The sequence below is a fragment of the Microcaecilia unicolor genome, chromosome 11 (genome assembly GCF_901765095.1).
Source record: "Microcaecilia unicolor chromosome 11, aMicUni1.1, whole genome shotgun sequence".
Classification (NCBI taxonomy): Eukaryota; Metazoa; Chordata; class Amphibia; order Gymnophiona; family Siphonopidae; genus Microcaecilia; species Microcaecilia unicolor.
In genome coordinates this window covers 193,447,418-193,474,873 of record NC_044041.1, presented here as the reverse complement: position 1 = coordinate 193,474,873, position 27,456 = coordinate 193,447,418, and the positions used below count along the sequence as shown (strand labels likewise).

The following is a 27,456-nucleotide window of genomic DNA, read 5'->3' as shown; positions in this document are numbered from 1 at the left end:
CCTACATGTCAGACCTGATCGACTTACCACCCAGGAATGCGAAAGAAAAAAATCATCTCGCACATTCCTTAATCTTCATTTCCCCAACTGTAAAGGTCTAAAATACAAACTACCGCACGCGTCAACCTTTTCCTATACGAGCACGCAATTCTGGAACGCGCTGCCGCGCAACCTAAAAACGATCTATGAACTAACCAACTTCCGCAAACTACTGAAGAAGACCCATCTCTTTAACAAGACATACCACAAAGATCAACACACGTGAACTCCCCCACATGTACCCAGAATTGTCTCATAATGTCTTCTTGTTATTTTACTATCATGTTGTAACATTATCATGTAACCCAAAAACCTTCTATAATGCCAAATGTCTATTCTTTTCCTATTTCCACTATTCATGATGTATTGTAAGCCACATTGAGCCTGCAAAGAGGTGGGAAAATGTGGGATACAAATACCTGAGCCCTTACGCCAAGCCCCCTCCCTGCCCATCTTCAAGTCTTTGCTTAAAGCCCACCTCTTCAATGCTGCATTCGGCACCTAACTCCTACCTTTCAGGAAATCCAGACTGCCCCAATTTGACTGCCCCTATGGAACTGACTATTCACTTGTCCTTTAGATTGTAAGCTCTTTGAGCAGGGAATATCCTTTTAAGTTAATTTGTACAGCGCTGCGTAACCCTAGTAGCGCTTTAGAAATGTTAAGTAGTAGTAGTAGTATTACATATAGCAGTGATTTAACCAGAGCTGAGATTGTGATGTCATAATGCCTCATTCCACCAATGCCTAAGAGCCAACCTCATCAGTGATGTCACAATGGCTTGATTGTCCTATATTTGTCTCACTCTTATCTATTAGATTGTAAGCTCTTTGAGCAGGGAATATCCTTTTAAGTTAATTTGTACAGCGCTGCGTAACCCTAGTAGCGCTTTAGAAATGTTAAGTAGTAGTAGTACAATACAAATAAATATCAGTTGGGCAAAGAGTTTTATAGGTGGATCAGGACTGTCCAGGGAGGTGACAGTGCTGTGACAGACACAGGGAAACTATCCTGGGGATTAAGGAGGCTCAAATCATCAAAATGTAGCAAGAATCTTGCGTCTGGGTGCAACACTTCAGCTCTGGTCTGCAGAGGTGACTGCAGCCGGAGCCAGTGTGAGCCCAGGCTCTAGGCCCTGTTTTACTCACAGCCTTCCCCTTGCGGGTAGGTGTTTCCTTCTCTGGGTGGGTGAGTCAGCCTTAGGTGGTTGTGGCAGAGCAGAGCTGCAAAACAGCAAACATGCAGCAGGAGGAAGAGGCCGGAGTCAACTACTTCAGGAGGTGAGCAAAGCTCTAGAGACCCTGCTGGCTCTGCCTCCCCTTGGCATGGCACAGTCCTGAGGAGAGAAAAACCAAAACAAAACCCAAGAGCTTGCTGTGGGTGACCTGGTGGCAGGTAAGTTTCCTTGAACATTCTACCTATGAAACGCACTAGAGAGGAGGGTGGGGTGAAGAATTCCAGGAGGAGGAAAAGGAAGGCTTACTAGCTGCAGATACTAAGTTGTTGTCAAAGTTAGCTCAAATGTCTCTTTGCTGCGTTTATAACAAACAGACACTCTGTATTTCTTCGGTTTAGGCTGCAGTTTCATAGCATGTATCCTGAGCACCTGTTCCTTCCTGCTTCCTACTACTACTTAACATTTCTAAAGCGCTACTAGGGTTACGCAGCGCTGTACAATTTAACATGGAAAGACAGTCCCTGCTCGAAGAGCTTACAATCTAATAGATAAGAGTGAGACAAATATAGGACAATCAAGCCATTGTGACATCACTGATGAGGTTGGCTCTTAGGCATTGGTGGAATGAGGCATTATGACATCACAATCTCAGCTCTGGATACCAGAGACTGAAACTCTTCACACTAAGGGGGGAAGTGGGCCAAGTATAGGACAGTCGAGCCATTGTGACGTCACTGATGAGGTTGGCTCTTAGGCAGTGGTGGAATGAGGCATTATGACATCACAATCTCAGCTCTGGTTAAATCACTGCTATATGTAATACTACTACTTAACATTTCTAGAGCGCTACTAGGGTTACGCAGCGCTGTACAATTTAACATGGAAAGACAGTCCCTGCTCGAAGAGCTTACAATCTAAAAGACAAATGTACAGTTAATCATATAGGTCAGACAGATTGGGGCAACCTATATTTCTCGAAAGGTTAGGTTCCGAATGCAGCATTGAAGAGGTGAGCTTTAAGCAAGGATTTGAAGATGGGTAGGGAGGGGGCTTGGCATTGGGATTCAGGAAGACTGTTCCAGGCATAGGGTGAGGCAAGGGAAAATGAGCGGAGCCTGGAATTGGCAATGGTGGAGAAGGGTACTGAGAGGAGGGATTTGTCATATGAGCAGAGGTTACGGGCAGGAACGTAGGGGGAGATGAGGGTAGAGAGGTAGGGTGGAGCAGCAGAGTGAGTGCATTTGTAAGTAAGGAGGAGAAGCTTGAATTGGATGCGGTATCTGATCGGAAGCCAGTGGAGCGACTTGAGGAGAGGGGTGATATGAGTATATCGGTTCTGGCGGAATATAAGACGTGCGGCAGAGTTCTGAATGGATTGAAGGGGGGATAGATGGCTGAGTGGGAGGCCAGTGAGGAGCAAGTTGCAGTAGTCGAGGCGAGAGGTAATGAGAGCGTGGACGAGAGTTCGGGTGGTGTGCTCAGTGAGGAAAGGGCGAATTTTGTTGATGTTGAAAAGGAAGAAGCGACAGGTTTTGGCAGTCTGCTGGATATGAGCAGAGAAGGAGAGGGAGGAGTCGAAGATGACCCCGAGGTTGCGGGCAGATGAGACGCTTCCCTCCCTCTCTCTCACTTGAGGTGTGGGTCGCATCTGAGAGTGGCAGAGCCCTGTAGGATAGACAACAGAAGTTCCCCCCTACAGGAGTGAGAGAAGCATAGGTGCAGCAGTCTGTCTGTTCTGTAAATATTGCAGGGTGGGCAATGTGTTTTGTGATATAGTAAAATGGAACTTGATGTCGACTGATACATTGCATAGATCTGGCAGGCTAATGCTTTCCCCCATCTGAAGCAAGGGCTGCAGATTATAGGTACAGTCTTGCTCTCCCCTCATTTTTGTACAGCTGCACTGTTGCTGCTGCAGTTCCAATCATAGGAGCCGGCTCTGTGGGTGCTTGAGCACCCCCCAGTATTGAGAAAATTCCATGTATGTTTCCAAAGAGGGGTTATTTCCATTGGGCTTAGCACCCCCAATAATTTTGAAAAGTTGGATCCTGTGGTTCCAGTAGGCACAGAGAAGTCACTGGACAAAATTGTGCCCCTTTCTCTCCCGGACTCCTGTAATCATGGTGTTGCAGAAATGCCAAGTTACCCAGTTCCAGGCTGGAGAATTTTGTGACAGTCCTGGATTTCTGACCACCCCATCCTAGTGCATAATGGGACTTGCAGCACTGATTTCAACGGGCAGGATCAGCCACTTACAATCCCATATTGCTGTGGGATTTAAGTTCAAAGCCAGGACTGGCCCAGTCTCCAGCCTGAAACTGGGCAACTTGGCATCTCTGCAATTGTAGGCTGACTCAATGATGATGTGACATAAATTGCACCCCTCCCCCCTGCCCAACTTGGTATACGTAGTGGTTGCCGCCTTGCTCACCCGTTACAGTGGCCCTAAGTAGCCATATTTGGTGCTGGAGAAAACTGGGGGGTCTTTGCAGATATGAAGAAAGGGACTGATGTGGTTCCCAAAACTTCTGCCTTGTTATCACCGACAGTTGAAGTTCCTCTGTGCCTTGCCCCACACCCTGCACAGCAGGGGCGTAGCCAGACAACAGATTTTGGGTGGGCCTGGGCAAGAAGTGGGTGGGCACCAAGTGTTCTCCCCCCCCCCCCCCCCCACGAAAAAAATATCTCAGCTGGCGGGGAAAACGCTTCTTTCCACCTTGGCAGTCTGCAGCAGGCTTACGCTGAAAACTGAGCATGTGCAGGTGCGAGTATCATGGAGAGTAGCGTTTTCGTTACCATCAGGGGGAAGTCTTCAGCTGGCGGAGCTTGGGATCCCCACCAGCTACTGCTAAACATGTGCTACTGATGGGTGGGCCTGTGCCCTAAATGGGTGGGCCCCGGCCCAGCTGTGGCTATGCCACTGCTGCACAGAACTGTTATAGGAGACCGCTTTTCAGAATGATTGGGGGTGCTAAGCCCATCACAAATGTCCCCTCCTAAGTGAAGGCATCTGCTCTGGCACCAGTGGCGTAGCCAAGGGTGGGCCCAGGCCCACCCAGTAGCAGCACACCTATGATGTGGCTGGCAGGGATCCCCAAGCCCCACCAGCCAAGAACTGTCAACAACTGTCCCTCCTGCATACCTTGTAAATAGCAGATCTTTGCCTGCAGCGACTATACCTGCTCACAGTGGCCCCACAGCCTTCCCTCTGATGTATTCCCACCTATCGGAAACAGGAAGTTGCTGTGGGGTCAATATGAGCAGTGTGTATTAGTTACTGCTCGCTGCCGGTGAAAATCTGCTATTTAAAAGGTATGCAGGGGAGGGGGGGGGGGAGTTTGAGAGACCATATGGTATACAGGTGAGAGAGGGAAAGACCAAATCACTTGTGAGACAAGGCGGCAGTGGCGTTCCTAGGGGCACTGACACCCGGGGCGGATTGCCGATGCGCCCTGCCCCCCGAGTGCAGCACCCCCCCTCCGGAACAGCGCGACCCCCCCCCTGGCGAAATAACCCCCCGGGTGCAGCGCGACCCCCCCCCCCTGCGAAAGAACCCCCCCCCCGGGTGCACGCCGCTGAGGGGGGGGGGTGCTGCGCGCCTGTCGACTCTTCGTTTCCATGCTCCCGCTGCCCCGGAATAGGAAGTAACCTGTTCCGGGGCAGAGGGAGCATGAAAACGAAGAGCTGACAGGCGCGCGTCACCCCCCCCAGCGGCGTGCACCCGGGGCGGACCGCCCCCACCGCCCCCTCTTGGTATGCCACTGCAAGGCGGAGTCCTTCAGCCCACCCATCTTTGGCCCAGGCCCATCCAAAATTGGGTGTATGGCTACGCCCCTGGCTGGCACCTATGATCACTACTGTCACTAGGGTGCCCTTCATTCACCCAACGCTTTCACTGTCAATAGATTGAGCCCATCAGAGTTCTACTCCGTCACAAAAACATTGGTTCTTGGAGCCTGTGCCAACATAATGAGTGAGTGGAAGAATCGTAGCTCAAGGATCACCAAGTTTTCATGTGATGAGCCATATAAGGCATTTGAAATCAAAGAGACGGCCATGTGGAGTTCAGTCCCTCTCGGAGAAGAGAGTGCTAAGCAGGGGTGGGAAAAGTGGGATCATGTGTGGCCCTTTCAAATGATAGAGCAGGACGGAGGCAAGGGACAAGGTTCCCAGAAGTGAGGTAGATAACCCTGCCTCCACTGTTTTCTCCTGCATCTTCTCCCTGGCGGAGTGGAAGGTTTTGTGCTTCACTCTTCCACTCAATGCCCCCTTTCCTGCCCTCTCATTTCTCTCTTGACACCAGGGCTGAAGAGTCTGAGTCAGAAGCAATTTTGGGTGGAGTCAGAGTCAGTAAATAAGGAAACATTATATTATATAATATATCATTTTCTATTTTGTCCTGGATTTAAAGCAAATTATATTTACCGGTGCTTTAGATCCGGAACAAAAAACTTAAAGCCTGATATCAGTAAGAGTCGGAGTTGGAGGCTTGGTGTACTGACTCCAAAGCCCTCTTGACCCCCTCCTCTCTCTCGCTGTATGCTTTCTTCCTCCTTCCTTTCTTGCCCTTCTCTCTCATTCCCTCTCCTCCACTCTCTACCCCCAGTTCGGCAGTCATGAAGCAGGGTGCACATGCTCCCAGAAATACAACAACACTGAGAGCAGGGACCAGCAACCTCCCCCCCCCCCCCCCCCCAGGCTCTTGCAGTCTTGCAACCCAGCAGTCAAAAGCATTCACAGTCATAAATGCTCCCTGTTGTTGCAACCTTAAAGCAGGAGGATCATCAACACATACCCCCAAGCAGGGGCGTATCTGTAATGGGGCCAACGGGTGCCTGGCCCCCGTACATTTGGCCCTGGCCCCCGCTATCGCCGCCAACCCCCCTGTGCCGCCAATGGAAGCCTATGGGGGGGGGTGAAAAACGGCCCCCGCACCGGGCTCTGGCCCCCTCTACCAGGGAAAGTCAGATACGCCCCTGCCCCCAAGCCCTGTATCTACCCCCCTCCTCCCCAGTTAGCAACAATACCCAACCCATGACAGGTGCAAGTCAGGGCTGGACTGCATTGGTAGGGATCAAAGGCAGTTGGGTGGAGTCACTTTTGGCAGGTTTACACAGTCCTGAGCTCCAGATGCAGTGGCTGTTCCCAGCCCAGTCACTCTCTTACCTTATTCCTGCGGCGGTTGCCATTTTCCCAGGAGAGGGAAGGAGAAGGTTACTATTAGGGAGGGATAGAGAGGGCATGATGTGCTGGTTGATTTCTCTAAACTGCAGGGGGGGAGAGAAAGAGGCAGAATGGAACAGATGGGTGAGCCCCCTTCCCCACCCAAAAACAACCCACCTTCTCAGAGCTGGTTCTTTTTTTTTTTGTTACATTTGTACCCTGCGCTTTCCCACTCATGGCAGGCTCAATGCGGCTTACATGGGGGGCAATGGAGGGTTAAATGACTTGCCCAGAGTCACAAGGAGCTGCCTGTGCCTGAAGTGGGAATCACACTCAGTTCCCCAGGACCAAAGTCCACCACCCTAAACACTAGGCCACTCCTCCACTGTTGCTACTATTTAAGATTCTACATGGAATGTTGCTATTCCACTAGCAACATTCCACGTAGAAGTCGGCCCTTGCAGATCACCAATGTGGCCGCGCAGGCTTCTGCTTCTGTGAGTCTGACATCCTGCACGTATGTGCAGGACGGCAGACTCCCAGAAACAGAAGCCTGCGCAGCCTTCTACATGGAATGTTGCTAGTGGAATAGCAACATTCCATGTAGAATCTCCAATAGTAGCAACATTCCATGTAGAATCTCCAATAGTATCTATTTTATTTTTGTTACATTTGTACCCTGTGCTTTCCCACTCATGGCAGGCTCAATGCGGCTTACATGGGGCAACGGAGGGTTAAGTGACTTGCCCAGAGTCACAAGTTCTGATCTGGGGACTGTAAAACGATGACCAGCCTGAAAAGCTTGGCCCAAGGCATAGGAGTCAGCTCTGTGTGTGCTTGAGTACCCTTAATACTGAGTCAGCAGACTCCTTGACTGTGTCCGGGGAGAGTTAATTTCAATTGGGTTTAGCACCCCCAATCATTTTGAAAAGTTGGCTCCTTTGGCCCAAGGGCCACATCCAGTCCATGGGGCTTAATTTAGGGACCACTGTGCTGCGGGTGGACCGGTGGCATGGGATAAGTACACAGGATTCTCGAGATTTTTTTAAAAATGTTGGAGTGGGTTATCGGGTGAAGCAAATGCTTGCACTGTCTACCGCTACTGCTACATCACCTTCCTGCAGTGCCCCACCCATGTGCCCCTGCTCCAAGGAGCTTACAATGTGGCAAGACACACAGACAGGACCAATAAGAGACTTCAGGAAAAACTGGGGTTAAGATTTAAAGGCAGCCATTGAAGAATATTTAGGGGATCGTCTGAAACAAATTGGCAGATTTATGACTTGCATGTGTAAATTGTCTGAAAATTGCCCTCACAGACAGGCCAATGCTCAGAACTCTTGTGGTAATCCAATGCTCAAAGGAAATGATATTCAAATTAGACTTGCACTGTAAAAGCGAAAGTGGGGGGAGGGGGAAGAAACATGCCAATACACAAGGAAGTGAGAATGAAGAAAGGTTAGACGAACCTCAGGATCAATGAAGTAAAAAATGTATTGCTATGGTGTGTCTAAAGACACTACAGAATTAACATAAAATCAATGCACAAAATTCAAATATGTGTAAAACAATCAATATATATAAATGGCGAGTGTCGTACTCACTCGCAAATGCGCAGTAGAGACCCTCTCTGCCCCGCCCCCGCGTCAATACATGATGACGGGGGCGGAACAGAGAGGGTCTCTACTGCACATTTGCGAGGGACACCGCCGCCGCTAACGCTCCCCCCCACCCGGAGTTGCCACCGCCACTCACCTTCCACCCGGTCGGGCCCTCGCTCCGCTATTGAAACAGCGAGGGCACGCAGCACACAGCTCTGCTGAGCTGCCATCGGCCTTCCTTCTTCTCTGCCTGTGTCCCGCACTCGACGATGTTACGTCACACGAGGGCGGGACACAGGCAGAGAAGAAGAAGGAAGGCCACGGCAGCTCAGCAGTAGAGCTGTGTGCTGCGTGCCCTCGCTGTTTCAATAGCGGAGCGAGGGCCCGACCGGGTGGAAGGTGGGTGGCGACAGCTCCAGGGGGGGGGGGGGGCAACTCGGAGGTGGAGCGGCGGTGGGGTGGGGGGCTTTTCAACCCTCTCCCCTTCCTATACTAGCCCGTTTTTATGGGCTGAACAGCTAGTACACAATAAAGTAATATCGGTGCTTAAAAATCAACAGTACATAATGAACGTAATATCGGTACTTTAGACTCGACATGGCACTGTGTTTCGGCATTTAACGTGCCTGCCTCAGGAGTCCGACAATGAATAAAAGGAGTCAAAATGTATTGCTGGGTGAAAAGGAAGCAAGGAGGTCTTTAAAAATACCGTGCATGCGTAAACTGATGCACTATGTAAACACCGAAGGCATCGGAAAACAAAAGACAAGTACTTCAAATGGGTGAGCACCGATGCCTTATCTGACGCATTTGAAGTACTTGTCTTTTGTTTTCTGATGCCTTCGGTGTTTACATAGTGCATCAGTTTACGCATGCACGGTATTTTTAAAGACCTCCTTGCTTTTTTTTCACCCAGCAGTACATTTTGACTCCTTTTATTCATTGTCGGACTCCTGAGGCAGGCACGTTAAATGCCGAAACACAGTGTCGAGTCGAGTCTAGAGTACCGATATTACGTTCATTGTGTACTGTTGATTTTTAAGCACTGATATTATCGTGTATTGTATTGATTTTATGTTAATTTTGTAGTGTTTTTATACACACCATAGCAATACGATTTTTACTTCATTGATCCTGAGGGTCGTCTAGCCTTCCTTCGTTCTCACTTCCTTGTGTATTGCTGCTTGTCTCGTGGATCTCTGCTGTTCGGTTACCTTTTGGTTTCTAAACCCAAACATGAAGCAAACGTTGGCGTCTTGTTTTTTTTTACTTGGAAGGCTTATATTTAAATGCAGGAAACAGGCACCAACGTCTGCTTTCACTTTTGCCTTTGCTCGGATTCACGCCCGTTTGTTCCTTACTACTGGCGCCGAGAGGCTTTCGTAGGCTTCCTTCAGCTTCAAAAGGAAAGAAAAACTGGCAGATTTTAAAGAGAGAATCGTGACAAATCTTCTCTTCAACGACACTAACGCCTGCTCTGAGCTGGCGTTGTTTTTCAGCGGCAAAGGCGACTTCGTTTTATGTGCTGTTCTCTGAGCTTTGGGAGGGAATAGGAAATGACCTCATTAACATCCATTTAACTGCGTTAGCATGCTATTTGTGCTAATCTTTGGTTCGCACGTTTCCTGCACTAGATCCTCTGAGCGTTCTGCGCTCATTAATGCGGCGTTAGTCCGGCGCCAAAGGCCTCCATTTTTTTTGTTACATTTGTATCCCACGCTTTCCCACTCATGGCAGGCTCTATGCGGCAGGCAATGGAGGGTTAAGTGACTTGCCCAGAGTCACAAGGAGCTGCCTGTGCTGGGAATCGAACTCAGTTCCTCAGGACCAAAGTCCACCACCCTAACCACTAGGCCACTCCTCCACTCTCCACTCCTCCACTCACTGCCCGCGTTTGCTTCTGAGCATCAGCCTGTGAATGTAGCTGAAAGTCTGCGTACTCTTTTGTACCTCCTCTCTTGTTAACCGCATTGTGGAGACGCCCGTCGATGGCATTTTCAAACCTGCAGCAGGTTTCACACTTTTGGTTTGAAAATTGGCTCAAAGCTTGTAGGGTCTTTGTTGCAATGTGGCGGTTTTGAAAATTGCTCCCTCCCCCACCCACAGGACCAGTCGGCAATGTGCAGCGCTGTTGCTGTGCCAGGTTCATTCTGCAGGGACCGTTTGTTTTGTCAGTGAAAGTGGCTTGTTGGTGTTTTGTTTTGTTTTTTTTTTCATTATTAGGGCTGGCGTCCTTTGATTCTGGATTGTGCTTCTTATTAAGAAGCTGTTAATTTTCACCACAGACACTCTGAAGAGGGGTCTGTAGGTGGCTGATTCGGGGAACCTGAGCAAAACACGGCCTAGTTCACACCACAGTAAACACCAAAGCCACAGGCTCTTTTACCTCTCGAAAAGGTCATCAATAGAAATAAAACAAAATAAAGCATGGAAAAGAAAATAAGATGATACCTTTTTTATTGGACATGACTTAATACATTTCTTGATTAGCTTTCGAAGGTTGCCCTTCTTCGTCAGATCGGAAATAAGCAAATGTGCTAGCTGACAGTGTATATAAGTGAAAACATTCAAGCATTACTATGACAGTAAAATAGATACTATTGGACATTCTACATGGAATGTTGCTATTCCACTAGCAACATTCCATATAGAAGGCTGCGCAGGCTTCTGTTTCTGTGAGTCTGACTCACAGAAGCAGAAGCCTGCGCGGCCACATTGGTGATCTACAAGGGCCGACTTCTACATGGAATGTTGCTAGTGGAATAGTAACATTCCATGTAGAATCTATAGAAATCAAACAAAATAAAACATGGAAAAGAAAATAAGATGATACCTTTTTTATTGGACATGACTTAATACATTTCTTGATTAGCTTTCGAAGGTTGCCCTTCTTCGTCAGATCGGAAATAAGCAAATGTTGGTAGATGACAGTATATATGAGTGAAACATCAAAGCATTTCAGTGACAGTCTATTTGCATGGAGACGGGAGTGAAACATCAAAGCATTTCAATGACAGTCTAACAGGATGGGGGTGGGTAGTTGAGAGACAGGGAGATATGCATGGAGACAGGAGGATGTCAAAGCAGTACAATTTTATGGTTTATAATGGGCTAGAAAACCCAGATCTTTTGTTAAGTCCTGTCTGGTGGGTGTCAAAATATTTAATCATTCTGACTTCAAAGGTCTTACGTTCCTGTATTGTTTTAAAGTTCCCTTTTAGGATTTAGGATTTTAGGACTTTTTATTTTATTTATTTATTTATTTGTTGAATTTGTATCCCACATTTTCCCACCTATTTGCAGACTCAATTTTCTGGCACACGGGCGGTAATCGGCATTTTACGCGCACAGACCATTACCGCCCGGTTACCGCACGAGACCTCACCACTAGGTCAATGGCTGGCGGTAAGGTCTCAGACCCAAAATGGACGCGTGGCAATTTTCATTTTGCCGCACGTCCATTTTCAGCAAAAATTTTTTAAAAAAGGCATTTTTTACAGGTGCGCTGAAAAATGATTCTGCGCGCACCCAAAACGCGCATCTACACTACCGCAGACTATTGTTTCAGCGCACCTTTGTAAAAGGACACCAAAGTGAGTTGAAAGGGGTCTTGCATTTGATAGTTGGCCTTTCTGTGGAAAAAAACCCCAAAGTGGCTTGTGTTATATGCAGGTACTTTCTCCGTTCCTAGTGGGCTTACAATCTGGGGCAATGGAGGGTTAAGTGACATCCAGGGTCACAAGGAGCTACAGCGGGATTTGAACCCTGGCTTCCCTGGTCCTCAGCTTGCTGTTCCAACATTGGGCTACTCCTGCACACTTTAGGGTGCTTGAAGTGGTGGGGAATTTATGATTTATGCATGAAACTGGAGTGCAGGTTGATCGCCTTGTCACCTGCAGAAAGTCTTTCACTCGCACATTCATGCCTTTTAATCTTTTGTTCTTAAATTTGATTTATTGACATTTAATTAGTTGCCTTTCGTCACACAGATAACAAGGTGATGTACATAGTAATTAAAATAAATAGAGTTCAGAAAGGAACACCATTATAAAAAGAAAAGATATGAAGGAGGAAGGGGATTTTAAGACAGAAGGCTAGTGGATTCGGAGGGAGCTGCTGGGCCCGGGGAGGTGGAAAAAGCCATTTCAAATAGGTATGTCTTCAGAAAGGCCTTGAATTTAGGGTAAGGACTACCCAAGGTGAATAGGCACAGGAAGAGAATTCTAGAGGGAGGGGGTAATCCAGAAAAAGGCCTGGAAAGGGGTAGAATCCAGATGAGATTCTTTTTGAGGTGCAATTCAATTCATGAAGTGATCAGAGGAGTGTGGGGGGGGGGGGGGGGTATATGAGATTAGGGAAGAAAGGAAGGATGTAAAAAGAATTGAAGCGGTGCAAAGAACAGCTATGAGAATGGTATGGGATTTGCGTTACAAGATGTATGAGGAGAGACTTGCGGACCTAAACATGTATACTCTGGAGGAAAGGAGAAATAGGGGTGATATGATACAGACGTTCAAATATTTGAAAGGTATTAATCCGCAAACGAACCTTTTCCGGAGATGCGAAGGCGGTAGAACGAGAGGACATGAAATGAGATTGAAGGGGGGGGGGGGGGCAGACTCAAGAAAAATGTCAGGAAGTATTTTTTCACGGACAGAGTAGTGGATGCTTGGAATGCCCTCCCGCGGGAGGTGGTGGAAATGAAAACGGTAACGGAATTCAAACACGCGTGGGATAAACATAAAGGAATCCTGTTCAGAAGGAATGGATCCTAAGGAGCTTAGCCGAGATTGGGTGGCAGAGCCGGTGGCGGGGATAGTGCTGGGCAGACTTATACGGTCTGTGCCCTGAAGAGGACAGGTACAAATCAAAGTAGGGTATACACAAAAAGTAGCACGTATGAGTTTATCTTGTTGGGCAGACTGGATGGACCGTGCAGGTTTTTTTCTGCCGTCATCTACTATGTTACTATGAAAAGTAGAAAGCCCTATGGGAGAGAACCAAAATTTTGTAGTGAATATGAGAAGAGATCGGTAACCAGTGCAATTGAATGAGAAGGGGTGTGACATGGTCGAATCTGGAAGCATGGAAGAGGATCCTAGTGGCCGAATTTTCTGTTACTTTTTCTCCATTTCCTCCCTTCTTCCAGCTCTCTAGTACTCCCCACACCTGTCCTTTTCTTTCATTTTTGTCAGGGTGCGAATCTCTCCTGGAGTGTGAGGGTTGTGGTCTGTCACCTCCTGGGGCAGGGACAGGGCGTTGTAATCTCTCAGCCAGAGCTGGAGAGGGGTTGAGTGGTTACCGGTCCCAGAAAGTAGGATACCCATGTCCCCTCTAAATAGAAATGCTGGGAACTGCGTCCTCCCTGAGAAGATCGGCACTGAGGCCTTAGGAATGAAGGGATAGTGGTTACTTGCTCAGCAGACGCTTGAAAAACTGGAAATTCTGCTTGTCTGCCTTTGGTCACCTGGATCTCTGAATCCGGCTGTGGAGAACACTGGTAAGAGCTCAGTTGCAACCCTAATAACCTTCATCTGCTTCACAACCCTTCCAAAGGCTGAGCAAGAATTTCCCAAGGAAGCTTTGCTGGCATGGCAGTGCCTTGCCCAGCTCCCACCCAGAACACTAGATAAATGGCATACATACTTGCTTAAGCTTGTTGCGTTGCCTCTGGAGACTGGGACACAGGTTAAGACCTGCCCTGTGCTCTGGATGGATCTAGCAGTTATCTTGCATGCTAGATTTTATGAGAGTGGCAGTGGAAAGAGGAAGGAGTGAACAGGCAGACCGGGATGTTGGGATTCTTGGGGAAGTCATCTATCCTGATAGTTCTCAGACCTGTTCTGGGGACCCACCAGCCAGTCGGCTTTTCAGGATATCCCTAATGAAAGACACAGCCAGGTTGGTCTTCAGGATATCCACAATGCATTTGCAGGAGAGAGATTTGCATATAATGAAATCACTTTATGCAAATCTGTCTCAGGCATATTCATTGTGGATATTCTGAAAACCTGACTGGGTTGAAAACCTAAGCCCTATTTCTTCCTGAAGCCTCTCCTTGCTATCCACCATTCCAGTTAAGCATAGAAATCCAGTTCCATTCTTTCTCCTCCTCAAGTGAATGAACTGGCTGAGGGAGTCTCTGCCTACCTATATAACAAGGTGGAGGGCCAGAGTCACCCGTAAAATGGCGCCGTGCACCAGAGCACCTGCGCCCCGGCTGAGAGGGAGGGTGAGCTGTGATAGGCAGGGAGCCTCGGCAGCCGGAAGAGAGCTTGCCCCTGGAAGGGCTCCCTACCGGGTAGGAGGGGCCAGAGACGCGGGCTTTAGAGACCACAGCATTTACTGGGCGTGCCCTCTTCTTCTCTGAGGTCACAGGTGAAAGCAGCCTACCCTCCCACCCACCTCTTGCTTTATTTATTAAATACTAGTGGAACCATGCCCGTTTCCTCAACAATGAAACGGGCCCTAGGAAGGCTGTCATGTAAGCTTTTTTTTCTCTCTCTCCCCTGCCCTCCCCTCCATGTCCAGCGATTCTCCTCTTCCCTGCCCTCCCATCCGTGTCCTGCAATTCTCTCGTCTACTGTCCTCCCATCCCATCCATGTCCATCAATTCTCCTCTGCCCTCCCCTTCCCTTCCTTCCTCCCCTCGATGCCCTCGATGTCTTGCGATTCTCTCCTCTACTGTCCTCCCATCCCATCCCATCCCATCCCATCCATTCTCCTCTGCCCTGCCTTCCCTTCCCCTCCCCTTCCCTTCCTCCCACCCTCCCTCCCCTCGTGATTCTCTCCTCCCCTCGATTTGTACCTGAACGTTCTCTAGCTGGCTGGCTGGCTGGCACTGGCTTCCCTTCCCTCTCACTGTTCCGCCCTCTGATGTCATTACGTTTTGACATGAGGGCGGGGCAATGAGTGGTTATGGATGTTATGAACCCAGGCATCCAGACGTAGAGCGTTGGAGGTGCAAATTATTATATAGGATGTTAATTTACGCATGTTGCAGCTTGAAGTGTGGGAATACCCGTGTCTGAGTGATTGGAGGTGTGCTAAGTCATCAAGTTGCAGTTTGGTGCAGATGGGTTTGCTGCACCTGGGTTGGACGCACCCTGCAGCGCAGCGGAAGCGTCCTGGAATAGCCTATAGCGCATTGGTCAGTCTTGCTTATGGCGGTGGACTGGGTGCTTTGATTGTAGCTTTTAAGAGCTTACAGTTGGCTCAGGTATCCTGTGTTTGATTGTATCAAATACAGTCATGTGTTTGTAATAAAGCTGCAGCCAAGTTGCTCCACTAATTACAAAGTCAATGTGTGGTCATTTATTAGTTTGGGTTCTGAGTTACAAGGCGCTGGGACCAGGGCCGCCAAGAGACTGAGCCGGGCCAGGGGCAGGGCTGCCACCACCAGGCTAAGGGCAGACTCGTCATCGCTGCCATCCCCCCCCCCCAAATCGTCACTGCTGCCCTCCTCCCTCCCTCCCACCCACCCGAAGTACCTTGGCTGGCCCCGCGGCTCCTTCCTTTGCCCAGCACTGCCTACCCCTGCGGCTGCTTTCCTCAGGTCGCATGTGCTCGGTCTCAGAACTGAGCACATGTGGCCTGGGGGCAATGCAAGGGGGGGGGGCCCAGCACTGGAGTTTTCTCTGTCCTGCTCCTGTTGAGATGCGATCACACGGGTCCCGTCAGGAGCAGGAGAGAGAGAGACCCCTGTGCTGGCCCCCCCCTGGAGGCCCAGGGAATTTTGCTCCCCCTGCCCCCCTCTCGGCAGCTATGGCTGGGACAGGGTGTCACTGTTGCCTGTGTTTCTAAGATTAGCCATCAATGAAGTGACTGTCCCAGCAAGATGAGGTCTGCCTGCTGGGTGCTTCTGTATGGCAAAGGCAGCTCCCTCCCTCTCTCTCTCTCACTGTCATTCTCTCTCTCTGTCATTCTCTCTCTCTTTCTCTCTGTCATTCTCTCTCTGTCATTCTCTCTCTCTCTCTCTCTCTCTCTCTCTCATTCTCTCTCTCTCTCTCCCCACCCTGACCAAATGTTTTCCTTCTGGGAGAGGGCATTTCCTGAGAGGGTGCTGGCCACTGCTTTTTCTACCAGTTCACTGACCTTAGAACCTTTTGACTGTGGCAGGGCTGCTTCCTTCTGCCCACTGCAGCCAGAGCGGAAGGTGAAGACTGCCCCGGACCCCCTGGCACCTTTTCTTTTATTGGAAGGTCACAGCATCTATGTCTCCTCTTATTGACTGCACTGCTGCTAGAGGGAAGCAAAATATCCTGAAGAGAGGGACCTGGTGTTGCCTGTTCAGACACCTTTATCATCTGAAATGTGAAAACCAGTCTTGTTTGTTCAACAGTGATCTGTAAACATTTAAACAAAATATCCACTTCCTACATTTTTTTTTGGTTTTAATATTCTTTCTGTCGAAGTTGTATACATAAGGAGATCAGGAGCATAAGGAGATCAGGAGCATTGTTTATAAATACCATCCCGGAAGCCCAGACCAGATGTATTCCACGTATGTATGAAGGTGGAAAGATTAACAGGTGACGTAAAAGAGGCTATTAGAGCCAAAAGAACATCCTTCTAAGAATGGAAAAAGGACCTGAATAAAGAAAATAAGAAGCAACATTAAGCAATGGCAAGTCAGATGCAAAGCATTGATAAAGAAGGCTAAAAGGCATCATAGATTCAGCCAAGGGAAGTCTTGCCTCACCGATTTGCTTCATGTCTTTGAAGCGTAAATAAACATGTGGATAAAGGTGAGCCGGTTGATGTAGTGTATCTAGATTTTCAGAAAACGTTTGACAAAGTTCCTCATAAGAGGACTCCTGAGAAAATTAAAAAGTCATGGGATAGGTAAGTTGGGGGTAAGCTGAGGTATAAGGTAACGTTGAGGGGGGGGGGATGGGCAAGGGGGAGATTTGTATAAGAAAATGCTTAAAATATTTTGAAGTTAAGATTACCTTTTTGTACACTACTACAATGGAGGTTGTTTTGGTACTGTTTGCCAGCAGCCTTGATGTTTGCTTGTTTTGGCTTGATGCGTCTTCAGCTGTTGGTTTGAAAAAGTTTAATAAAGACTTCATACAAATTTTTTAAAAAAAGTCATGGGATAGGAGGCAATGTGCTTCTGTGGATTAGGAATTAGTTATTGGACAGAAAACAGAGGGTAGGGTTAAATTATTATTATTATTATTTGTAGCATTTATACCCCACTCTTTCCCGCTCGATAGCAGGTTCAGTGCGGCTTACAAAGTATGGTACAATGTATCACAATGATAATACAAAGTAAGGTACATGTATCACAGAGATAGCACAGTTATATAGAGTGGGACAATAGTAAAAGATGTGGAGAAAGGATTGGAGTGTGGGTAGTGCTGGTGGTGTGGATTAGGTTCGAGATTTAAGTTGGGTCGTTTGGGTAGGCTTGTTTGAAGAGGTAAGTCTTCAGCAGCTTTCGGAAGGGTAGGTGTTCATTGTTTTTTTGGATATGTCTAGGTAAAGCGTTCCAGAGTTGACTGCCTAAAACAGAGAAGTTGGATGCGTAGTAGGTTTTGTATTTGAGGCCTTTGCAGTTGGGAAGATGAAGGTTGTGATATGTTCGAGAAGATTTGGACCAGTTCCTGGCTGGAAGATCGATCAAGTTGTACATGTAGCTTGGGGCTTCGCCATTAAGGATCTTGTGGATCATTGTGTGGGCTTTGAAGTTTATTCGTTCCTTGATAGGGAGCCAGTGAAGTTTTTCTCGAAGTGGTGTTGCGCTTTCGAATCGTGATTTGCCAAAAATGAGTCTGGCTGCTGTGTTTTGGGCGGTTTGGAGTTTTTTCATGATTTGGGCTTTGCAACCGATGAAGATGCTGTTGCAGTAGTCGGCATGGGTAAGAACTGTGGATTGTACTAGATTGCGGAAAGTTTTCTGTGGGAGGAATGGTTTTACTCTTTTCAGTACCCACATCATGTTGAACATCTTCTTTGTCGTGGCTTTTGCATGAGTTTCTAAAGTTTTTCTCCATGGAGGAGGATGAATAGTGGAGTGCCAAAGGGATCTGTACCGGGATCAGTGATATTTAACGTATTTATAAATGATGTGGAAATCAGAACGACAAGTGAGGTGATTAAATTTGCAGATGATACAAAACTGTTCAAGGTTGTTAAAACATGTGCGGCCTGTGAAAAATTGAAGGAAGACCTTAGGAAATTGGAAGACTGGGCATCCAAATGGCAGATGAAATTTTAAGTGACCAAATGCAAAGTGATGCACATTGGGAAGAATAATCCAAATCATAGTTACCCGATGCTAGGGGTCCATCTTGGGAGTCAGCAGCTTCGGCAAAACGGGGATTCCCTGTTGGGTACTGGGGACAAATGTGGATGATGGATACAAGTTTCATGTTCACTGTCGTTTGAAGAAATTAAGACAGTGTGTGAGATATGGATTACAAAATAGTGTCAGCTTGAACTGATAAAGTTATTGAACTGTTAAAATGTAATTTTTTGGAGCATTAATGCCTGCGTTTTTGTATGTGGTTTTCACTCTGAAAATTGAGAGATTTATGTTATTTTGTGACCTGTGATGGTACGTTGTTCTCTAGTTAATACAGGGGCCCTTTTACTAAGCTGCGTAAGAGTCTATGCAAGCCCAATGTGCACCAAAATGGAGTTACCGCATAGCTACCTTGTGGCTCTTGCGGTAATTTCATTTTTGCCACGTGTCCAATACGCACATCCGAAAAATAATTTTTATTTTCTGCCGTGCGTATCGGTCGTGCGCCAAGTGGCATTCGGCGTGTGTAGGTCATTACCGTCCGGTTACCGCGTGAGACTTTGCCACTAGGTCAATGGCTGGCGGCAAGGTCTCAGACCCAAAATGGACACGCGGCAATTTTCATTTTCGACAAAAAAAAAACAAACAAAAAATAGGCCTTTTTTTTACAGGTGCGCTGAAAAATGATTCTGCGCGTGGCCAAAACCTGTGCCTGCACTACCTACTACAGGCCATTTTTCAGTGCATCTTAGTACAATGACCCCATAGTGAAGGCTTGAGCTAAGTTTCTGAGTTTTTTTTTTTTCTTCGCACTTTTTTTAGTACTTGTTTTTCCTCCCCCTCCCCCATTCAGAGCGTTGCCACGTGTGTATATTATTTTATACTAGCTGTTGAGCCCGTGAAAACGGCCTACTTTTGGAATGGGGGGGTTTCCTCCCCCCCCCCAAGGTTGGCGCCGCCCCGCCTCCCCCGGAGTCGCCGCCCCTCCACCCGGCCCGAGCAGCACTGTAAACTTACATCAGCAAAGCTGCCGTCAGGGCAGGCTTCCTTCTCTGCCTGTGTCCCGCCCTCGTGTGACGTAACGTCGGCGAGGGCGGGACAAAGGCAGAGAAGGAAGCCTGACGGCAGCTTTGCTGATGTGCCTGCTGCTGCGTGGTGATGTAAGTTCACAGTGCTCGGGCCAGATGGAGGGGCGGCGGCGATTCCGGGGGAGGGGGAGCGGTTCTGATGTCTGCAGCATGCCAGTAGAGACTTCCCTCTCTGTCCCGCCCCCGTCATCAAGTATTGACGCGGGGGCGGGGTAGAGAGGGAAGTCTCTACTGCGCATTTGCGAGTGAGTACGGTCACTCGCCATTTATATGTTTGATTAATTTTCAAGTATTGAATATTTTGCTCGTGTGAATTCTTGCCTATTTTTCGGTGCCTTTTACTGAACCCAGCCCAAAATCTATGGGCAGTTGTAATGTCTGCGCTTTAGGCTAATTATCATGTATGGTTATCTCTCGGAAAGTTTCAGTAACATACACAAGGCTGTTAAAATTGCCCACATGCTTCACAACTATGCAAGCTGTTTTGAAATTACCTCCTTAACGTATGAATCTATCCAGGACACCACCTGTGATTCTTCTGCTTCCTGTTTGCAACAGAAAGACGCTGGTAAACGTTGCATCGGTTTTACAAAATATAAAAGCAGAATGTTCAACCATTGTTTATCAAGTGTTTCAGAATCTAAAGGGGACGTTTTCAGGGAACAGAACCCTGCTTTGATAAAAGATTAGTACATATCCCTACTGTGTTAGCTACCACACATTCTGGTGCTCTAAAATTACGTGATGGAGGAAGTGATTTAGCGCTGTGCATTCATTTTTTTGTGCACCTTCCATAGTAATGCGTAGAACGGGTAAAAGTGAATTGATTTTTTTTTACTTTTTCAAAAATTACAAAGACTATGGAACACTCAATGAAGTTGGTAATATTTCTAAAATGAAAAGCTAAGCTTTGGAACTCATTGCGGAGGATGTGATTGCAGCGGTTAGCATTATCTGGCTTTAAAAAAGGTTTGGACAGGTTCCTGGAGGAAAAGTCCATAGTTTTCTATTGAGATAGACATGAGGGAAGCCACTGCTTACTCTAGGATTGGTAGCATGGAATCTTGCTACTCTTTTTGGGATTCTGCCAGGTACTTGTGACCTGGATCGACCACTGTTGGAAGTAGGATATTGAGCTAGATGGACCATTGGTCTGACCCAGTGTGGTTTTTCTCAGTATGGACTCCTGCTTCCCCTGGCTGGACCTCCTGGCTCCCTGTGGTTCTCTAGCAAACTTATGTGCTCTCTCTAACTGTCCCAAACTTCCAAAACTCCTGGGAATGCTGCTACTCTCTGGAATAAGGTTTCTCAACTCAGGAAACCGCAAGCCAGTCTGGTTTTCAAGATATCCGCAATGAATATGCATGAGAGATATATTTGTATGCACTGCCTCTATTCTATTTAAATATCTCATGCATATACATTTTGGATATCTTGAAATTCAGATTGGATTGGGGTTCCCCCAGAACTGGGTTGAGAAACCCCTGCTCTTGAGGCTTTGCATCTGCTCTTGTGGGATGACTGGGTTGGGCGGCCTTAGTCCTTCCATCTCTCATGCTCACTCTGGCCCTCGGATACACTCCCCTTATTTTATACCAGGGGTTCTCAACCCAGTCCTCGGAACACACCCAGCCAGTCAGGTTTTCATGATATCCACACAATGCATATGCATGAGTTAGATTTGCATACAGTGGAGGGAGTGCATGCAAATATACCTTGTACATAATCATTGTGGCTATCGTGAAAACCAGACTGGCTTGGTTGTGTCCCAAAGGCTGGGTTTAGACCCCCCTGTTTTATACTGATGCAAAATCTTATTAGCGCTTCTCTGTCCCTCTTCTACTCTGGGGTGGATACTTATAACTCCGGGCGCTATATGGAACAGTGCTGGAGTTTTTTCACAGAGAGAGTGGTGGATGCTTGGAATGCCCTCCCGCGGGAGGTGGTGGAGATGAAAACGGTAACGGAATTCAAAAACGCGTGGGATAAACATAAAGGAATCCTGTTTGGAAGGAAGGGATCCTCAGAAGCTTAGCCAAGATTGGATGGCAGAGCCGGTGGGGGAAGGCAGGGCTGGTGGTTGGGAGGCGGGGCTAGTGCTGGGCAGACTTCTACTGTCTGTGCCCTGAAAATGGCAGAAACAAATCAAGGTCAGGTGTACACATAAAGTAGCACATATGAGTTTAAATTGTTGGGCAGACTGGATGGACCGTGCAGGTCTTTTTCTGCCGTCATCTACTATGTTACTATGTTTACCACGTTTTCAGCGCCCAAAAATATCTTGAAGCTAATAGTATGCAAATGATATGTGCGCTGTTGGCTTCGATCATGAGGAAGCAAAGCGGGTGGATAGTGGCTGGTGCATGCTCTGAAGAGTTGTGCATTAAGCCTTGGGGGGGGGGGGGAGAGAGGAGAAAGAGAGAAGACAGTAGACCAACACTAAAGGCCTGGGGGGGGGGGGGTATCTAGAAATGGTCCAGTAAAGTTAATAATCTGCAACAAAATTAAAAGATTCAGCCTCTGTTCACATAGCTCGCAGCAATCGCAAGCGTCTCCAGGCCTACAGAAAAGTGGATTTGACCCGGCACCAGGACTGCAGCAGAAAACATCCAACCTTCTCCTGCTTTTACGCCAGCACCGAGCTGGCACAGGATTTGCAGTGGGATGGGCTCACTTGCGGCGAGAATGCATAATGTCCCCTCTTTGCATGTATTTGCATGAGCGTGGTGGTGCTCATTAGATGCAGCAGTAGGGAGTCTTCCAGCATTACTCTGCTGGTAAATGCGGGCGCTAAGCCGGCGCTAATCGCCTCTAGCGCCTGCGTTTACTTCTGAGCATCGCCCTGTCTGGGGCATGACTTTTAACTCTTCCTTACAGATGTTTCTGCATAGACAGACTCCCCTGAAGTGTCTGAATGTGTGTTTAGGTGTATATGACTTTTTGTGACTGCTGCAGGGTGCAGTGTCTGCACAGAATTGTTTGTTTAAGGTGGATGTGTGTAGGTTGGGAGTCTGGCAGTAGGATGTGGTGAGAGAGAGAGAGAGTGAACGCAACTGTGACTCAGAGACTCCTGCGTACACAGAGCCGTCTCAGGGTAGGAGATACGGTATAGCAGAGCTTCGCACTGGCCCATAATAGGCGGCGAAGTGGGTGGAGCCGATGGAGAGGATCCAGGAAACGCTGGCAGCATGTGAATTTGCCCTGGCAGTGACCAGGTTCACACTGGCAGGAACCTGATTTCAAAACAGGTGTAACTGAATATCAAGGACCTAAATGGAAGCCGTAGTTTCAGGGTGGCCATTAACTGCATATTGATGCTATTGACTCTATGATACGCTGTCACCAGAACTCCTGGGGACCACATCAGAAGCATAGCCAGGTTTTGTCATTGGGGGGGGGGGGGCACCAGTGTGAGGCTGAAGGGACAATCCATGTAGGGAAAGGGAAATGGGACTTGATCTACCGCCTTTCTGAGGTTTTTGCAACTACATTCAAAGCGGTTTACATACATTCAGGTACTTATTTTGTACCAGGGGCAATGGAGGGTTAAGTGACTTGCCCAGAGTCACAAGGAGCTGCAGTGGGAATCGAACTCAGTTCCCCAGGATCAAAGTCCATTGCACTAACCACTAGGTTACTCCTCCACTTATTCCACCAATAAGAGCCAACCTCATCAGTGATGTCACAATGGCTTGATTGCCCGATACTTGGCTCACTTCTGATATTGTGATGTCATAAGGGACAGGGGTGAAAGGGAAATGGGACTTGATATACTGCCTTTCTGAGGTTTTTGCAACTACATTCAAAGCGGTTTACATATATTCAGGTACTTATTTTGTACCAGGGGTAATGGTAGTTTAAGTGAGTTGCCCAGAGTCACAAGGAGCTGCAGTGGGAATCGAACTTGGTTCTCCAGGATCAAAGTCCACTGCACTAACCACTAGGCTACTCCTCCACAGAGGCCATTTCATTCAAAATCCATTTGGGGGATCAACCGCTCGCCTTGCACCCCCCCCCCCCCCAGCTACACCTGTGGACCACATCAGTGCTGGATGAAATCTCAGGATTGGCTGCCTTGCTCTGCATTACACTGATCTCCTCAGCTTTCGATACACTGCCTGGGAGCTGCTTTTTTGTTTTTTATTTACTTTTTTGTTTGTTTTTTTTAGTAACCACATCCTGAAGAGCTACTTGCTTCCCTCAGAGGGTAGGGCAGCGATGAGCAGAATCCTGCGAGCAGAATTCTGTGCAAGGTCAGTCCTGTCAGGTAAATCTGGCACCTTGCATTGCTTTCCTTTTAACAATAGTGAAAACTAAAAGGCATCCTTTCAACCACCTTAACAAAAGATTTCTGAGACCTTTGGAGTTGTGAGCTCTCTCACAGAAACCATTTCCACACAGTGACCCCTAGTGGGGAAATTGCAGCACAGTTCCAATCACTGAACTGGCACATAGCTACCACCATGCTTTTATCCTCTGACTTGTGGAGAACTAGAAGATGGAGGAGATGTTACAGTGGAATCGTAAATGCGGTTCTTTCCTTTTCTGATGGCTTTGGTTGGCATTGGGACACTGGACGGCCCTCGGGTTCGTATCTGCTCTCTTTGGCAACAGGAAGCTGGCTTTGTGTGTGGTCTGTTGAGGAGCAAAATGTTGCTTCACTCGGGCTGTATCAGCTACATGCAGGCACATGAAATAACAGACACCACATGCATCATTACCATGGTTGCATCTTTAGAAAGTCCAATCGTGAACTGACCTGGGTTCAGGGAGAGTCTTTATTAATTTAGGGAGTCTTTTGCTAAAGCTAAGCTCGAGTTATCCTAAGCAGGGCCCACAGGAATAAAATGGACCCTGTTGCAGATAACGCAAGCTAAGCTTAGTAGTTAGTAAAATTTGCTATACCGCCTAGCCAAAAAGGATCTCGGCAGTTTACAGTAAAACAAATGATAAAAATAAAAAATAAAGCCACTTAAAAACAGGACAACCTAACTGAGTACACATAAAGAAATGACAGCAAAAAAAATCCACCATCCGTCTCTCGGAAGTTGAGCGATGGCAAATAAGGACTTTTAACACCATAGAGTCTGTTCTGCCTATGGACATCTCCCAGGTATCAGTCATACAAGCTTAATTGCTGCTTTACTAAGTTGCTTCCTTGTCATCTTCCCTTTTAGGTTAGATCTTTTTAAAGATATTTTCCACTGAGTGACCTGCATTGTTTACAGCCAGTTGTCAGTGGAAAACTTCCCATGTTTTTCTTTTCCCTTTGAAAATTAGCAGCCACAAAATATGTTTGTTAAAAGCGCCTGTTTCCTCAGCTCCTGCTGTTTATATAGGCAATGAATAAATATTGTGCTTAGATTTGGAAGTTGAATTTATAGTCCCTCCAATCTAAGTATTTGTGCTGTGGAAGCCGGGCATATTTTTAGCTAGGGAGATGGGGTGGTTTTTGAGACGTCAGTTTAGCCGGGTCAATCACTACCTCCACCGCAGGCCAATATAAAGCTGATAAATATTCATTATTTTATTTATTTATTATCTCATTTATACCCCACATTTTCCCAACAGCGTCAGGCTCAATGTGGCTTACATCGCACCACAGAGGCAGACGCCAATGCAGTAGATTAAACTAATACAACATAAAACCTTCTATAAGAAATAATGGAAAGGATGGGGAAGGAACGAAAGGAACAGGGGAACCAGGGGAGAGGAGGGAAGGGTGGATGTGTCCAAAATTGTCATTAGATTGATGTGTATCAAGCAGTGGAGACACATGCTGAATCCTTGGGGTAGGCTTTTCCAAATAACATGGTCTTAAGAGATTTCCTGAAATTTAGATGGTTGTGGATGTTTTTTTTATAGTTTTTGGCAAAGAATTCCATAGTTGCGAGCTGATGAAAGAGAAGGATGAAGCATACGTGGATTTGTACTTAAGTCCGGTGCAATTTGGCTACTGAAGTCATTAGGGTGGTAAAGGGCACATCCCGACTGCGGGATGGTCCATCGACAGTCACAGCCCCCACCGAACATTTGGGGGCCCTTTTACAAAGGCGTGCAAAAAAAATGGTCTGCGGTAGTGTAGACGCGTGTTTTGAGCACGTGCAGAATCACTTTTCAGCGCACCTGTAAAAAAAACATTTTTAAAATTTCTGCCAAAAATGGACGTACGGCAAAAATAAAAATTGCCGCGTGTCCATTTTGGGTCTGAGACCTTACTGCCAGCCATTGACCTAGCGGTAAGGTCTCATGCGGTAACCGGGCGGTCATGGTCTACGCGTGTAAAATGCCGATTACTGCCCGTTTACCACCCACATGCCAGAGAATAAAAATATTTTCCGGCACACGTAGCGGACGCGTGTCAAAAATGAAACTACCGCAAGGGCCACGCGGTAGCTGGGCGGTAACGCAAAATTGACGCACATTGGGCACACCTGGGTGTTTTAAGTGGCTTAGTAAAAGGGACCCTTAGTTAACTCCCAGTCCTCTCCCTTCTTCACTCAGGGAATGCAAACGTTACTTCAAGGGAGCAGGTTCTCTCTGGGGCAGGAAGGGATTTCGCTGCAAGGCCCTGGCATAGCTGACCCTTCAAACCACCGCTAGGACATAATGTGCCTAAGTGTACACCACCTTGACAGAGGCATAGCTACATGGGGCCACGGGGGCCTGGGCCCCCGTAGATTTGGCCCTGGACCCCCCTGCTGATGACCCTCTCGACCCCCCCTCCCACCGCCAACCCCCCATCGCCTACCTTTGCTGGAGGGGGACCCCAACCCCCACCAGCCGAGGTCCTCTTCTTCTGGCGCAAGGCTTCGTTCTGTTTCTGAATCTGACTCAGAAACAGAACGAAGCCTTGCGCCGGAGGAAGAGGACCTCAGCTGGCGGGGGTTGGGGTCCCCTGCCAGCAAAGGTAGGCGGCGGCAGGGGAGGGTTGGCGGTGGGAGGGGGGTCGAGAGGGTCGTCGGCAGGGGGGGGGTCAAAGTTGTTGTTGGTGGTGGTGGTTGGGGGGGTCGGCGACACCGGGCGGGGGGGGGCTAAAATGTGCCTCCTCACCTTGGGCTCTGGACCCCCCTCCCACGCCCCTGCACCTTGATAGCTTTCAGGCTCATAGGAGGTACAGAAGAAATATTAAATGAATAAATTATAGGGTGCTCCAACTCTCTTTACTGACGCTAAGTGTGAACCAAGTACCCACCGTGTTGAAGTGGTCTTTCTGTCCTGAGATTGTACAGCATTGAATGAACACTGTAATGTCCCCCCTTTTTCAAGAACAGCCAATCATTTGGGGCAAAATATTTTCCCATGTACAGGGCAGGGGCATAGCCAGACCTCGAGGTGGGAGGGGGCCAGAGCCCAAGGTGAGGGTGGGGGCACATTTTGGTCACTGCCCTGCTGCCGTCCCCCTCAGCCGCCTCACTGCCCCCCCACTGCCACAAATACCTTGGCTGGCAGGGTCCCCAACCCCCGCCAGCTGCAGACTTCGTCCAGCACTGGTCTCCAGCACTGCCGCATCGCCTGCCCTACTCTCTCTTCCCCTCACGCCCAGCATGCTTCTTTTAGTGAAACTGACCATGCTCAATTTCACTAAAAGGAGTGTGCCCAACGTGAGGGGGAAGAGAAAGCAGGGCAGGCAATGCGGCTGCGCCACTGCAGACCAGGACTGAATGAAGCCTTCAGCTGGCAGGAGTTGGGGACCCTCACCAGGGACCCAGAGCAAATTTGGGAGCAAAAGTTTATTTATTTATTTGGATTTTTTTTTTTACCAACTTTTTGAAGGAATTCGCTCAAGGCAAAGTACAGTAAGAATAGATCAAACATGAGCAGGAGGCAATTACAGCAGGAAAAATATTCGAACAACAATACAAAGTATGGCACGGTATACTGCTTGCAATGACAACACAATATGTACTAGAATATTATAATTGCTAGTGAGGGGTAAGGCAAAGTTGTAACATATAGATGAGTAAGAAAGTAGGAAGAATTAGAAATTAAGGTGGTTGATTTGAAGGGAGTTGCATGTGAGGTCAGAGAGATGGTTAAATATTATCTCAGCTAGGATAGGAGTGGAGGTGAATTGTTGAGGTGAGTGATATATTTGGATTTTAGATTTGACACATGAATAGGTGTGAAGAGTTG

At 47.8% G+C, this 27,456-nt stretch overlaps 1 protein-coding gene across 5 annotated transcripts in view; it reads left to right on the top strand.

Annotated features, from left to right (window-relative positions):
- Positions 1-1,030: 1,030 nt before the first annotated feature.
- SYTL1 (synaptotagmin like 1) overlaps positions 1,031-27,456 on the top strand; it is a 67,418-nt gene continuing 40,992 nt past the window's right edge. The window contains exon 1 of one of the 5 annotated variants that reach the window (XM_030218071.1): positions 1,031-1,434. The gene's annotated coding sequence lies outside the window, so the exon portion shown is untranslated. Of the gene's footprint in view, positions 1,435-12,066; positions 12,134-27,456 lie in introns of those variants that run through there. The other 4 variants (XM_030218067.1, XM_030218069.1, XM_030218070.1 and 1 more) reach the window with 4 other exon arrangements.